The following is a 14732-nucleotide window of genomic DNA, read 5'->3' on the forward strand; positions in this document are numbered from 1 at the left end:
CCCGATCCCACACCAAGACCTGCTCACCCACCACCCCTATCCTCGCTGATCGACTTTGACGCCCAGTCTCCCAACACCTCAATTTTAAAATTCTCATCCCTGTTTAAATTGCTTTATGGCTTTGCCACCACCCCCCCCCATCTCTGTAACTTCCTCCAGCATTAAAATCCCCCCCAACTTCTCCATTCCTCTGACTCTGGCTTCTTGTGCATCCCCACCCTCTCACCCCCCCAACTCCGCATTTGCCTCACTATTGGCGGCTGTGTCTTCAGCCAGAGGCCCTGAGCTCTATAATTCCATCTCTAAACTACGCTGCCTCTCCAACTTCCGATCAATAACAACAACAACTTGCATTTATATAATGCCTTTAACGTTGTAAAATGTCCCAAGGAGCTTCACAGGAGTGCTATCAAACAAAATTTGACACTGAACCACATAAAGAGATATTAGTACAGGTGACCAAAAGCTTGGTCAAAGTGATAGGTTTTAAGGAGTGTCTTAAAGGAAGAGAGAGAGGTAGAGAGGCGGAGAGGCTTAGAGAGGGAATTCGAGAACTTAGGGCCTAGGCAGCTGAAGGCACGGCCGCCAATGGTGGAGCGATTAAAATCGGGGATGCGCAAGGGGCCAGAATTGGAGGAGTGCGGCGATCTCGGAGGTTTTTTTTTATTCGTTCATGGGATGCAGGCATCGCTGGAAAGGCCGGCATTTATTGCCCATCCTTAATTGCCCTTGAGAAGGTGGTGGTAAGCCGCCTTCTTGAACCGCTGCAGTCTTTGTGGTGAAGGTTCTCCCACAGAGCTGTTAGGAAGGGAGTTCCAGGATTTTGACCCAGCAACAATGAAGGAACGGCGATATATTTCCAAGTCAGGATGGTGTGTGACTTGGAGGGAAATGTGCAGGTGGTGTTGTTCCCATGTACCTGCTGCCCTTGTCCTTCTAGGTGGTAGAGGTTGTGAGTTTGGGAGGTGCTGTCAAAGAAGCTTTGGCGAGTTGCTGCAGTGCATCCTGTGGATGGTGCACACTGCAGCTGTGGTGCGCCGGTGGTGAAGGGATTGAATGTTGAGGGTGGTGGATAGGGTGCCAATGAATGGGCTGCTTTGTCCTGGATGGTATTCCATCACACTCCTGACTTGTGCTTTGTAGATGGTGGAAAGGCTTTGGGGAGTCAGGAGGTGAGTCACTCGCCGCGGTATACCCAGCCTCTGACCAGCTCTTGTAGCCACAGTATTTATACAGTTGGTCCAGTTAAGTTTCTGGTCAATGGCGACCCCCAGGATGTTGATGGTGGGGGATTCAACAATGGTAATGCTGTTGAATGTCATGATGTGGAGATGCCGGTGATGGACTGGGGTTGACAATTGTAAACAATTTTACAACACCAAGTTATAGTCCAGCAATTTTATTTTAAATTCACAAGCTTTCGGAGGCTTCCTCCTTCGTCAGGTGAACGATGTGAAAATTTTCACATCGTTCACCTGACGAAGGAGGAAGCCTCCGAAAGCTTGTGAATTTAAAATAAAATTGCTGGACTATAACTTGGTGTTGTAAAATTGTTTACAGTTGAATGTCAAGGGGAAGTGGTTAGACTCTCTCTTGTTGGAGATGGTCATTGCCTGGCACTTGTCTGGCGCAAATGTTACTTCCCACATCAGCCCAAGCCTGAATGTTGTCCAGGTCTTGCTGCATGTGGGTACGGACTGCCTCATTATCTGAGGGGTTGTGAATGAAACTGAACACTGTGCAGTCATCAGCAAACATCCCCATTTCTGACCTTATGATGGAGGGAAGGTCATTGATGAAGCAGCTGAAGATAGTTCGGCTTAGGACACTGCCCTAAGGAACTCCTGCGGCAATGTCCTGGGGCTGAGATGATTGGCCTCCAACAACCACTACCATCTTCCTTTGTGCTAGGTATGACTCCACCACTGGAGAGTTTTCCCCTGATTCCTATTGACTTCAATTTTACTAGGGCTGGAGGAGGTTACAGACACAGGGAAGGGCAAGAGCATGGAGGGATTTGAAACAAGGATGAGAATTTTAAAATTAAGGCCTCTTCTTCTTTAAGACTCTTTAAAACCCACCTCTTTGACGAAGCTTTTGGTCACCCTTCATAATATCTTCTTACGCCTCCATGAAGTGCCAGGTGACATTTTTCTACGTTAAAGGTGCTAAGTCAAATTCTGTTTTCATTACATGGGATTTCAGGATTTTTACAAGTGTTTCGGGGATTAAATTCCACTCCATTTTGTCAATGAAAACGTAAATAAATGGCCTTGCTCATGTCCCATGGAGTATTTCATCATCTCAATTTACACTTATCCCTACAATCATCAATCCTAATTCTCATAATTATTTTTTCAGTTCTTTATGAAGAAGTTATTCAACACAGTATCAACTGCTTTTGCTTGGACTTTGCTTCACATCTCCATTTCTCTGTGAAAAAAATAATAATTTCCAGTCATGCTTGACACTTGTTAATTTTTGAACCTATGTCCTCTAGTTCTGTGCTCACAAGAACATTGGCAGATGTTTCCTGCCTACTATTTTGGCTGAGAGTAGAACCTAAAAATGAGGGAAGAAAATAAATTTAAAATGGGTGATGTATGCCCTGTCTTGGACGCAATTTATTTTACAGAGGCAGACAGATGCAAAATAACATAGAACTGATATCTGGTGACATGTAAAAATACTATATCACATTAGGCCTCAGTTAAGATGAGAAAGGAAAAAGAAATATATGCAAGTTGCAAGAATTTCTGTTAGCGAGAAGAGATCCACAGAGAGAAAGAAGTCATAGAATCATATAGCACAGAAGAAGGCCATTTGGCCCATCGTGCCTGTCTTGGCTCTTTGAAAAAGCTCGCCATTAGTCACAGTCCCCTGCTTTTTCCCCATAGCCCTGCACATAGTGGGAGAAAGGCTAAAATAAGATATCAAGATGGAGCAAAACGGTCAGACAGTTCAAGAGAACCAAAAAAGAGGGACAAGTAAGAGACACAGAATGGGATGGTTTCAGAAATGATGAAAGCATATTTGCACTTCAACAGAAGAAGGATTGCCTCATTGAAATAGTACAACGGATAAATAAACAACTGTAAATAAGTCATCACTTCTCAAGTATCTCAAATATAGAACATAATTATCCCTTTTCAATTATATGACTATATGTTTTGCAGGTATGATATTACAGAAGGCATGTATAACTTTTTGATGATGAAAAACAACATTGGGCTGGATTTTGTTGTAAAAATAATGGTGAGGCTAACAACTGGGCGAGATGCCCTGCCCCTCCAAAAGTTCCGCAAAAACGTCATCTCGCTATCTGGCTCCCCATTCAAATGTATTGAATGGCCTGAAGTTCCTGTACTTACTTCATAGATGTGAACTAAACTCGCCAAAAAAAGCTATTCTAGTGCAAGTACCATTTTAACGGAGTGGTAAGTCTTAATTACTGCCAAACAACCCCTCTGGCACTGAAAATTAATTTTTACAAGTGTGGAGTCTCATTCCTTCAAGTATTAATTATTGTTGGATTTTTTTTAAAGTTTTTTAAAATTCTTACTTTTTCTTTCTGTCTCTTTTATCTCTGTCTCTTAATTCAATCTTTCTTTCCCTCGCTTTATTTTGCTTACTGTACCTGATTTGACATTGATTTCACTATTCTAACTTACACTTCCTGGTTCAGTCCTTACGCTGCTCATTAACGATTCTTCAATCTGATTGGTTAAGGAAATACACAGCTGCTTGCCCTGTTCACACAGGTCCCAGATGCCCTGTAGAGGGCACCGTGCTAAATGGATCTCTAACTTACACCAACTTGCCGTGCAAAAGCCCATAGGAAATCTATGGGCCAGTGCTGTTCACAGCAAGATCCGGCCCATTACTTTTAACTGCCATTACATCAACAGCAAACAACAAATACTAATATAAATAAAAAGCCTGACTCACTGAGTGGATATCAAATGATAGTACTAAGTAGCCTCCTTATCAGCATGTGGTCTTCAGAGACTGGTGAGTCCAGATCTGATCTGCATCCGTTTCATCCTGGACTCCCAAATAATACATTATTGAAGATGAAGGATTAGTGCTGGCAAATTTTGTCCACTTCTTTTTGACTAAAACTTTATAAATCTTTCCAAATATCCATTATTATTTATATCAAATTTTGAATGTCCAATTCTAGTGAAATAAATAACATATATTAAGGGACTTAATGTATTTTAACAGATGCTGATGTAATACTGCTTTTAATTTTAATTTGATGAATTGCATTATTAATCTCTTTCATGACAGACTATTTCAGATCAAAGTACCATTAAAAATACAAGATATTGTTTGGGTACACTGTGTTTTTCTTTCATTATGTTCTCTTTTATCCTTTGTAGAACAATCACTGCTTGTTTAGATTTTGTGTCACTCCATTTGAGACTGATGGTAAACTGTGATTTGAAAACAGAATATAAGTTACAACCATTTGTGTATTATAAAAACTTTTAAGGACACAGACATGCACCTTTATAAGATTATTAAAACAACAGGAGGATGACAGCAACAACAACAACAATTCATATTTATATAGCACTTCTAACATCACAGATTGTCTCAGAGAGATGGAAGAAGTGAAGAAACGTAGGTGGAGAGATGAAGTATAATCATGAGATAGGTTTTTTGGAAGTTTTTAAAAGCAGAGAGCAAGATTGGAAGGAGGAGTGGTATTGGAAGGAGGAGTGGTTTTGGAAAGGAATCCAGAGGGCAGGGATGTGATGGCTGAAGGATTTATCTCCTACACTAGAAGCATAGAACCTAGAGTCAGAGGAATGGAATACACCATTAGCAGAATATTGTATCATATATATATATAAGTATGTAAGGAAAGGGTTAATCTGATTGTCCTGAAGTCTACTATCTTCAATAATGTATTATTTGGGAGTCCAGGATGAAACGGATGCAGATCAGATCTGAACTCACCAGTCTCTGGAGGCCACATGCTGATAGTACTAAGTAGCCTCCCTATCATTTGATATCCACTCAGTGAGTCAGGCTTTTTATTTATATTAGTATTTGTTGTTTGCTGTTGATGTAATAGCAGTTAAAAGTAATGGGCCGGGTCTTGCTGTGAACAACACTGGCCCGTAGTAATATTGTTTTCTCTTTATATTATACCCTTTGCTTGTTAAACAGGGAAGTATAAGTCAATTTAAAGTAGTGACCACTGAATTATTGAATCAAGGTTGACCCTACAGCAATGGTTAACTTCAGGATGAAGTAGTCACCAGAGTAATGAGAGGCTTAATTAAACACGTGCCATTGCTTACTAGTTCCTAAGTTTATGATAAGTTTCAGGGAGCTGATAATGGCTTTGAGGACAATAGTCCTGCAAAAGGAAAACATCTGGGTATACATCATCCTTTTTAATTGGGGTTTCTGTAGAATCAGGAAATTGACTGGTATCGAATGACACATAATCAAAGACAAACTTATAAGGTTTCACTTGGTAGAATAGCAATTATATGCAACAAGAGTGAAATTACTGATAAGATAACAAAGTAAGCCCAACAGAAAAAAAGCTTGTTAAGTAAGGAAACTAGCTTATTAACTGAAGTAATTGATAAGGGACATGTTCAGTTAAATTCTCCTTATTATGGGGTTGTATTTTAACTTTTGTGTAATCAAGTGAAATGTCATGTAGTCAGGGTGAGAGAAATGTATAAAAAGTGGCAGTTTGGAATGAGTATTTGGATTCATAAAGGCCTAAGATACTGAGCACAGAACGTTAATGAAACCATCATCAGGTATGTTTGTAAGTACAATCTTTTAAGTGTATGTTTAAAGACTATTGCATGTACTGTATGCTTAATAAATCTACAACACTGACCTCAATGTTTAAGAATCTTATTGATTTGAGGAGTAGAGAGAACATCTGATCATAAATAAAACCATCCTCCCACAACATACTTGCAATAGGAGATTCCTATCTGATCACATGTTTGATAAAGTTCCTGAGCCATTAAAATGAAGAGGCGGGGAGCCAATTATCTGACTTTTGTGGGTATGCAGTTGGTGACATACAAATCAATGTGATAAAGGAGGAAAATTGGATTTTGCCTGTCACAAGATGTATTTTGCATGTGTAATTGAAATCTGAAAAACAAGCCAATGCAAATCACCTTCGCGATCCCTTCCCCAAGCAAGCAAAAAATTGTGATGTATTTTTAGTTACTGGTAGACTGTATATAACTTCATACATAATCAATAAAAATTAAAGGACATATCAAAATACAACTAAACAAATTTAGAAACGATAATCTGGGACAGAATTAGCAGTCATTTGTGGATTGATTAGGGAAAGTCAGCACGGATTTGTTAAAGGAAAATCATGTTTAACTAACTTGATAGAGTTTTTTGATGAGGTAACGGAGAGTGTCGATGAAGGCAATGCAGTTGATGTCGTGTATATGGACTTTCAAAAGGCATTTGATAAAGTACCGCATAAGTCCACAAAAAGCAGGACAAATCCAATCCGGCCAATTACCACCCCATTAGTCTAATCTCAAACATCAGCAAAGTGATGGAAAGTGTTGTCGACAGTGCTATCAAGTGGCACTTACTCACCAATAACCTGCTCACCGATGCTCAGTTTGAGTTCTGCTAGGACCACTCGGTTCCATACGTCATTACAGCCTTAGTCCAAACATGGACAAAAGAGCTGAATTCCAGAGGTGAGGTGAGAGTGACTGTCCTTGACATCAAGGCAGCATTTGACCGAGTGTGGCACCAAGGAGCCCTAGTAAAATTGAAGTCAATAGGAATCAGGAGGAAAACTCTCTAGTGGCTGGAGTCATACCTAGCACAAAGGAAGATGATAGTGGTTGTTGGAGGCCAATCATCTCAGCCCCAGGACATTGCTGCAGGGGTTCCTCAGGGCAGTGTCCTAGGCCCAACCATCTTCAGCTGCTTCATCAATGACCTTCCCTCCATCATAAGGTCAGAAATGGGGATGTTCACTGATGACTGCACAGTGTTCAGTTCCATTCACAACCGCTCAGATAATGAAGCAGTCCGTGCCCGCATGCAGCAAGACCTGGACAACATCCAGGCTGGGGCTGATAAGTGGCAAGTAACATTCGCGCCAGACAAGTGCCAGGCAATGACCATCTCCAACAAGAGAGAGTCTAACCGCCTCACCTTGACATTCAATGGCATTACCATTGCTGAATCCCCCACTATCAACATTTTTTTTTTATTATTCGTTCATGGGATGTGAGCCTTGCTGGCAAGGCCGGCATTTATTGCCCATCCCTAATTGCCCTTGAGAAGAGTGGTGGTGAGACGCCTTCTTGAACCACTGCAGTCCGTGTGGTGAAGGTTCTCCCACAATGCTGTTAGGAAGGGAGTTCCAGGATTTTGACCCAGCGACGATGAAGGAACGGCGCTATATTTCCAAGTCGGGATGGTGTGTGACTTGGAGGGGAACGTGCAGGTGGTGTTGTTCCCATGTACCTGCTGCTCTTGTCCTTCTAGGTGGTAGAGGTCGCGGGTTTTGGAGGTGCTGTCGAAGAAGCCTTGGCGAGTTGCTGCAGTGCATCCTGTGGATGGTACACACTGCAGCCACAGTGCGCCGGTGGTGAAGGGAGTGAATGTTTAGGGTGGAGGATGGGGTGCCAATCAAGTGGGCTACTTTGTCCTGGATGGTGTCGAGCTTCTTGAGTGTTGTTGGAGCTGCACTCATCCAGGCAAGAGGCAAGTATTCCATCACACTCCCGACTTGTGCCTTGTCGATGGTGGAAAGACTTTGGGGAGTCAGGAGGTGAGTCACTCACCGCAGAATACCCAGCCTCTGACCTGCTCTTGTAGCCACAGTATTTATGTGGCTGGTCCAGTTAAGTTTCTGGTCAATGGTGACCCCCAGGATATTGATGGTGGGGGATTCGGCGATGGTAATGCCGTTGAATGTCAAGGGGAGGTGGTTAGACTCTCTCTTGTTGGAGATGGTCATTGCCTGGCACTTTTCTGCCATGAATGTTACTTGCCACTTATCAGCCCAAGCCTGGATGTTGTTCAGGTCTTGCTGCATGCAGGCTCAGACTACTTGATTATCTGAGGGGTTGCGAATGGAACTGAACACTGTGCAATCATCAGCGAACATCCACATTTCTGACCTTATGATGGAGGGAAGTTCATTGATGAACCGCTGAAGATGGTTGGGCTTAGGACACTGCCTTGAGGAACTCCTGCAGCAATGTCCTAGGGCTGAGATGATTGGCCACCAACAATCACTATCATCTTCCTTTGTGCTAAGTATGACTCCAGCCACTGGAGAGTTTTCCCCCTGATTCCCATTGACTTCAATTTTATTAGGGCTCCTTGGTGCCACACTCGGTCAAATGCTGCCTTGATGTCAAGGGCAGTCACTCTCACCTCACCTCTGGAATTCAGCTCTTTTGTCCATGTTTGGACCAAGGCTGTAATGAGGTCTGGAGCCGAGTGGTCCTGGAGGAACCCAAACTGAGCACCGGTGAGCAGGTTATTGGTGAGTAAGTGCTGCTTGATAGCACTGTTGACGACACCTTCCATCACTTTGCTGATGATCGAGAGCATACTGATGGGACGGTAATTGGCCGGATTGGATTTGTCCTGCTTTTTGTGGACAGGACATACCTGGGCAATTTTCCACATTGTTAGGTAGATGCCAATGTTGTAGCTGTACTGGAACAGCTTGGCTCGAGGCGCAGCTAGTTCTGGAGCACAAGTCTTCAGCACTACAGCCGGGATGTTGTCAGGGCCCAAAGCCTTTGCTGTATCCAGTGAACTCAGCCATTTCTTGATATCACGTGGAGTGAATCGAATTGGCTGAAGACTAGCTTCTGTGATGGTGGGGATATCGGGAGGAGGCCGAGATGGATCATCCACTCGGCACTTGTGGCTGAAGATGGTTGCAAACGCTTCAGCCTTGTCTTTTGTACTCAAGTGCTGGACTCCGCCAACGTTGAGGATGGGGATGTTTGCAGAGTCTCCTCCTCCCGTTAGTTGTTTAATTGTCCACCACCATTCACGACTGGATGTGGCAGGACTGCAGAGCTTTGATCTGATCCATTGGTTGTGGAATCGCGTAGCTCTGTCTATAGCATGTTGCTTCCGCTGTTTAGCATGCATGTAGTCCTGAGTTGTAGCTTCACCAGGTTGGCACCTCATTTTTAGGTACGCCTGGTGCTGCTCCTGGCATGCTCATCTACACTCCTCATTGAACCAGGCTTGATCCCCTGGTTTGTTGGTAATGGTAGAGTGAGGAATATGCCGGGCCATGAGGTTACAGATTGTGCTGGAATACAATTCTGCTGCTGCTGATGGCCCACAGCACCTCATGGATGCCCAGTTTTGAGCTGCTGGATCTGTTCTGAATCCATCCCATTTAGCACGGTAGTAGTGCCACACAACACGTTGGATGGTGTCCTCAGTCCGAAGACGGGACTTCATCTCCATGAGGACTGTGCGGTGGTCACTCCTACCAATACTGTCATGGACAGATGCATCTGCGACAGGTAGATTGGTGAGGACGAGGTCAAGTAAGTTTTTCCCTCGTGTTGGTTCGCTCACCACCTGCCGCAGGCCCAGTCCAGAAGCTATATCTTTCAGGACTCAGCCAGCTCGGTCAGTAGTGGTGCTACCGAGCCACTCTTGGTGATGGACATTGAAGTCACCCATCCAGAGTACATTCTGTGCCCTTGCTACCCTCAGTGCTTCCTCCAAGTGGTGTTCAACATGGAGGAGGACTGATTCATCAGCTGAGGGAGGACTGTAGGTGGTAATCAGCAGGAGGTTTCCTTGCCCATGTTTGACCTGATGCCATGAGATTTCATGGGGTCCAGAGTCAATGTTGAGGACTCCCAGGGCCACTCCCTCCTGACTGTATATCACTGTACCGCCACCTCTGGTGGGTCTGTCCTGCCGGTGGGACAGGACATACCCTGGGATGGTGATGGAAGAGTCTGGGACGTTGGCTGAAAGGTATAATTCTGTGAGTATAGCTATGTCAGGCTGTCGGGGGTCACCATTGACCAGAAACTTAACTGGACCAGCCACATAAATACTGTGGCTACAAAAGCAGGTCAGAGGCTGGGTATTCTGCGGCGAGTGACTCACCTCCTGACTCCCCAAAGCCTTTCCACCATCTATAAGGCATAAATCAGGAGTGTGATGGAATACTCTCCACTTGCCTGGATGAGTGCAGCTCCAACAACACTCAAGAAGCTCGACACCATCCAGGACAAAGCAGCCCGCTTGATTGCCACCCCATCCACCACCCTAAACATTCACTCCCTTCACCACCGGCGCACCTTGGCTGCAGTGTGTACCATCCACAGGATGCACTGCAGCAACTCACCAAGACTTCTTCGACAGCACCTCCAAAACTCGCGACCTCCAGCACCTAGAAGCAAAGTACCACAGGCACATGTGAACAACACCACCTGCACGTTCCCCTCCAAGTCACACACCATCCCGACTTGGAAATATATCGTCGTTCCTTCATCTTGGCTGGGTCAAAATCCTGGAACTCCCTTCCTAATAGCACTGTGGGAGAACCTTCACCACACAGACTGCAGCAGTTCAAGAAGGCTCACCACCATCTTATCAAGGGCAATTAGGGATGGGCAATAAATGCCAGCCTCACCAGTGACGCCTACATCCCATGAACGAATAAAAAAAATAATGGGCTTGTCATCAAGATTGAAGCCCATGGAATAGAAGGGGCAGTAGCAGCATGGGTACAGAATTGCCTAAGTCACTGGAAACAGAGAGTAGTGGTGAACGGTTGTTTTTCGGACTGGAGGGAGGTGTACAGTGGTGCTTCCCACGGGTCAGTACTAGGACCACTGCTTTTTTTGATATACATTAATGACTTGGACTTGGGTGTACAGGGCACAATTTCCAAATTGTAGATGACGCAAAACTTGGAAGTGTAGTGAACAATGAGGAGGATAGTGATGGACTTCAGGAGGATATGGACAGGCTGGTGGCATGGACAAACACATGGCAGATGAAATTTAACGCAGAAAAATACGAAGTGATATATTTTGGTAGGAAGAATGAGGAGAGGCAATGTGAACTAAAGGGCACAATTCTAAAAGGGGTACAGGAATAGAGAGATCTGGGGTTATATTTATCCAAATTGTTGAAGGTGGCAGGGCAGATTGAGAAAGCAGTTAAAAAAGCAAACAGGATCCTGGGCTTTACAGAGGCATAGAGTATAAAAGCAAGGAAGTTATGATGAACCATTATAAAACACCGGTTCGGCCACAACTGGATTATTGTGTCCAATTCTGGCAAAGCACTTTAGGAAAGAGGTGAAGGCCTTAGAGAAGGTGCAGAAGAGATTTACTAGAACGATTCCAGGGATGAGGAACTTTAGTTACGTGGATAGACTGGAGAAGCTAGGGTATTCTCCTTGGAACAGAGAAGGCTGAGAGGAGATTTGTTAGAGGTATTCAAAATCATGAAGGGTCTAGACAGAGTAGGTAGAGAGAAACTGTTCCCATTGACGGAAAGGTCAAGGACCAGAGGACATAGATTTAAGATGATTGGCAAAAGAACAAAAGGTGGAAAAACTTTTCAGTGAGTGGTTAGGATCTGGAATGCACTGCCTGAGGGGATGGTGGAGGCAATCATGGCCTTCAAAAAGGAACTGGATATGTACTTGAAAGGAAAAAAATTGCAGGGCTATGGGGATAAGGCAGGGTACTGGGACTAAATGGATTGCTCTTGCATAGAGCCAGCACAGACTTGATGGGCTGAATGGCCTCCTTCTGCGCTGAAACCTTTCTATGATTCTATTCTATGATTTGTATCAGGAAGTAGAAATTAAATTCAGACTGTAATAAATAACATTGAAATATTGTTTGTAAGAGTTATTAAGCTTCAAGGCCACTGAAAATACTTTTTTCTGTTGCAATTGGCATTCCCTATTATTCCCTATCATATGCAATGAAGCTACCTAGCATTACCAGTTCCAGTAAAACTAGTCAGTCCCTTTTGCTGGTGCTCAGTGTACTGGATGCTGTGGCTGGGATAATACTTTCTTATACAGCGAGAGTGAGCTTGACAGAAAACATATTGGATGTGGAGCGAAAGGTATGAAGTTTCTTTTAGGATGCATTCTAATACTTTAATCGCAGCGGATGTTCGGCTCACTGGCCTGTATCCCTAGGCCCCTTTATAAAGATTGTTGTTTTGTTAGCTACGTTTCAATTCTCTGGGACTACTCCTGTGTCTAATGATTCTATAAAGATAGTGGCAGTGACTTCACTGACCACTTCTTTAACTATTCTTATACAAAGCCCATCCAGGCCTAGTAACTTGCCTGCTATTAATTTTCTCAGCCTGTCAGTGATCATCTTATCTGAAACTTCTATTTCTTTTTGTGCTTCTTCCCCCCCCCACCACCACCCCAGAAATTTAACTTAGGATGCAGGGTTATGTTCATTTTCAGTTCAAGCTGCTGCCTTCTCTACACTGCACAAAGTAGGATGTTAATGGAGTATTTATAATTGTTGCTTTTTTTGTGAGAGGACCATGAGCATTGAGCGTTGCATCAGAGACCATATAGGTGTTACAATGAGGAATAATGTAGTCAAAATCAGCAATACTTCTTTGATTATTTTTCCTCTGTTAAAAAAATTGATGTTATTTAACGTAGAATATAGTAACAAAATTTTGTTCTGTTTTAACCAGAACTCAAAGTTTTGCTGTCATGCTAAAACACGTTTACATTTGCCTCATCACTGCTCTGACCTACCTGACTGTCACTGGTAACTCATATTAAAATGAATGAACTTAACAGTTTACAAGTCTACAAGTCTTAATATGAAGAGAATGGGCTTTGAAGTTACCTTTTATTTCAAGACAAGTCAGCCATAAGTTGTTTCATCTAAATGCATGAGTTGCCACCAGGAGTGAGTTGGATCAGAGTTCCCAGCAGGAGTTGGGTCACAGCACTTTCTAACTTTGATAAACAGTGAAGTCAAATCTTGGTATTATCCATGTTTGTATAATTAATGTAAATTCAATTAGCCTGGGGGTGAACTATTAAAGCCAACATCCAGAAAACGTTATGGGAGTTGGATAGCAGCACCTGACATTTTGATCAAGCTATCTAACAGAATATATGTTTGCTGATCTGTAAAAACAGATTTGGAATTCTTTGTTGGGTCTTTTTGGCTAAATTTTGCACACTCCACAGCTGGATTAAAGAAAATATCATAAATGTTCCTAGTTATGTGCTAAATTAGATGTTTTAGAAATGTGAAAGTAAACTTTTTACATGTGGGTTTCTTTTCACTAAAGCTAATGTATTTGAATTAACAAAATTTTATGAAGCAAAATGGCAAAATGATTTGAATTTGTCAATTTTTACAAAATAGTGTCAGTTCACCATTTGGTCATGAAAAGAGGATATATCTCGATTTGAGGGTCGTAGTCAGGTGGCATGACAGCTATACCCCAAACAAATATGTATGATTCTTACATATTATCATTAGCTATGGACCTCTAGTTGGTGCACAGAAAGAAAGTTGTTTATAACATTTCAAAATTTCTTTCATCAATGAAATTAAAACTTTAGGCAAGTTGTTGAGTTTTGTGACAGGTTACAATTTCATCTGTGTCACCATTACAAAAGGTTTCATCCCTGGAGAGCAAAGGGGTAAAAGATTGTCTAGAACTTTAGACAGCTGCTGACAGAGCTTTAGCATCATAGGACTGGAGAATTTTAGCTATGAGGAAAGATTGGATAGGCTGGGGTTCTTTTCTTTGGAACAGAGGAGGCTGAGGGGTAATTTAATTGAGGTGTACAAAATTATAATGGGCCTAGATAGACTGGATAGGAAGGACATATTTCCCTTAGCAGAGAGGTCAATAACCAGGGGGCATAGATTTAAAGTGATTGGTAGAAGGATTAAAGGGGAGCTGAGGAAAAATGTTTTCACTCAGAGGGTGGTGAGGGTCTGGAACTCACTGCCTGAAAGAGTGGTAGAGGCAGAAACCCTCATCACATTTAAAAAGTACTTGGATGTGCACCTTAAGTGCCGTGACCTTCAAGGCTACAGACCAAGTGCTGGTACGTAGGATTAGGCTAGATCGCTCATTTTTGACCGGCGCGGACACGATGGGCCAAATGGCTTCCTTCTGTGCCGTAAATTTTCTATGATTCCATGTAACCTATGATGATGACATAGCAATAAGTGCTACTTCTTTGATGGATTCTAATAAATGTTTATCTTTGTAATCATAAAATTTTGCTGTTCAATTAATCAGATATTTTCAGGATAAACTACTGACATTTACAAATGAATGATGTAGATTAGAAAAGAGTATTAGATAAAAGGTCTGTGATCAACAAAATGTTAAGTCGTAATGAAACAGTTGACACTATATGAAGACATTCCCTCAAGTGTCCAATGAGTCAGAAAAGTACAGTACATTACCAGTGTCAGTGGTTTGCTTCTGTCTTCTGGAAACTGGTGTTGTGCAGCTGATCGTCTGACAGATTTTTAACTCCACACACCGCCTTTTAGACATTTTTGTGTCTTTTTATTTTTTGTGGTTAGATGCTGTCTGCCTCCTAGCTCATGCTATCTTAAAATGCCTTTGGAAAGAGAGACTCAGTGTTTCAGGTTTCAAAGTTTAGATGATGAATTATTCAATTTGGAGGAGTAGTGTACCAGAAACTGAAATTTAAG

Source organism: Heptranchias perlo, chromosome 2 (genome assembly GCF_035084215.1).
Source record: "Heptranchias perlo isolate sHepPer1 chromosome 2, sHepPer1.hap1, whole genome shotgun sequence".
NCBI classification, from domain to species: domain Eukaryota; kingdom Metazoa; phylum Chordata; class Chondrichthyes; order Hexanchiformes; family Hexanchidae; genus Heptranchias; species Heptranchias perlo.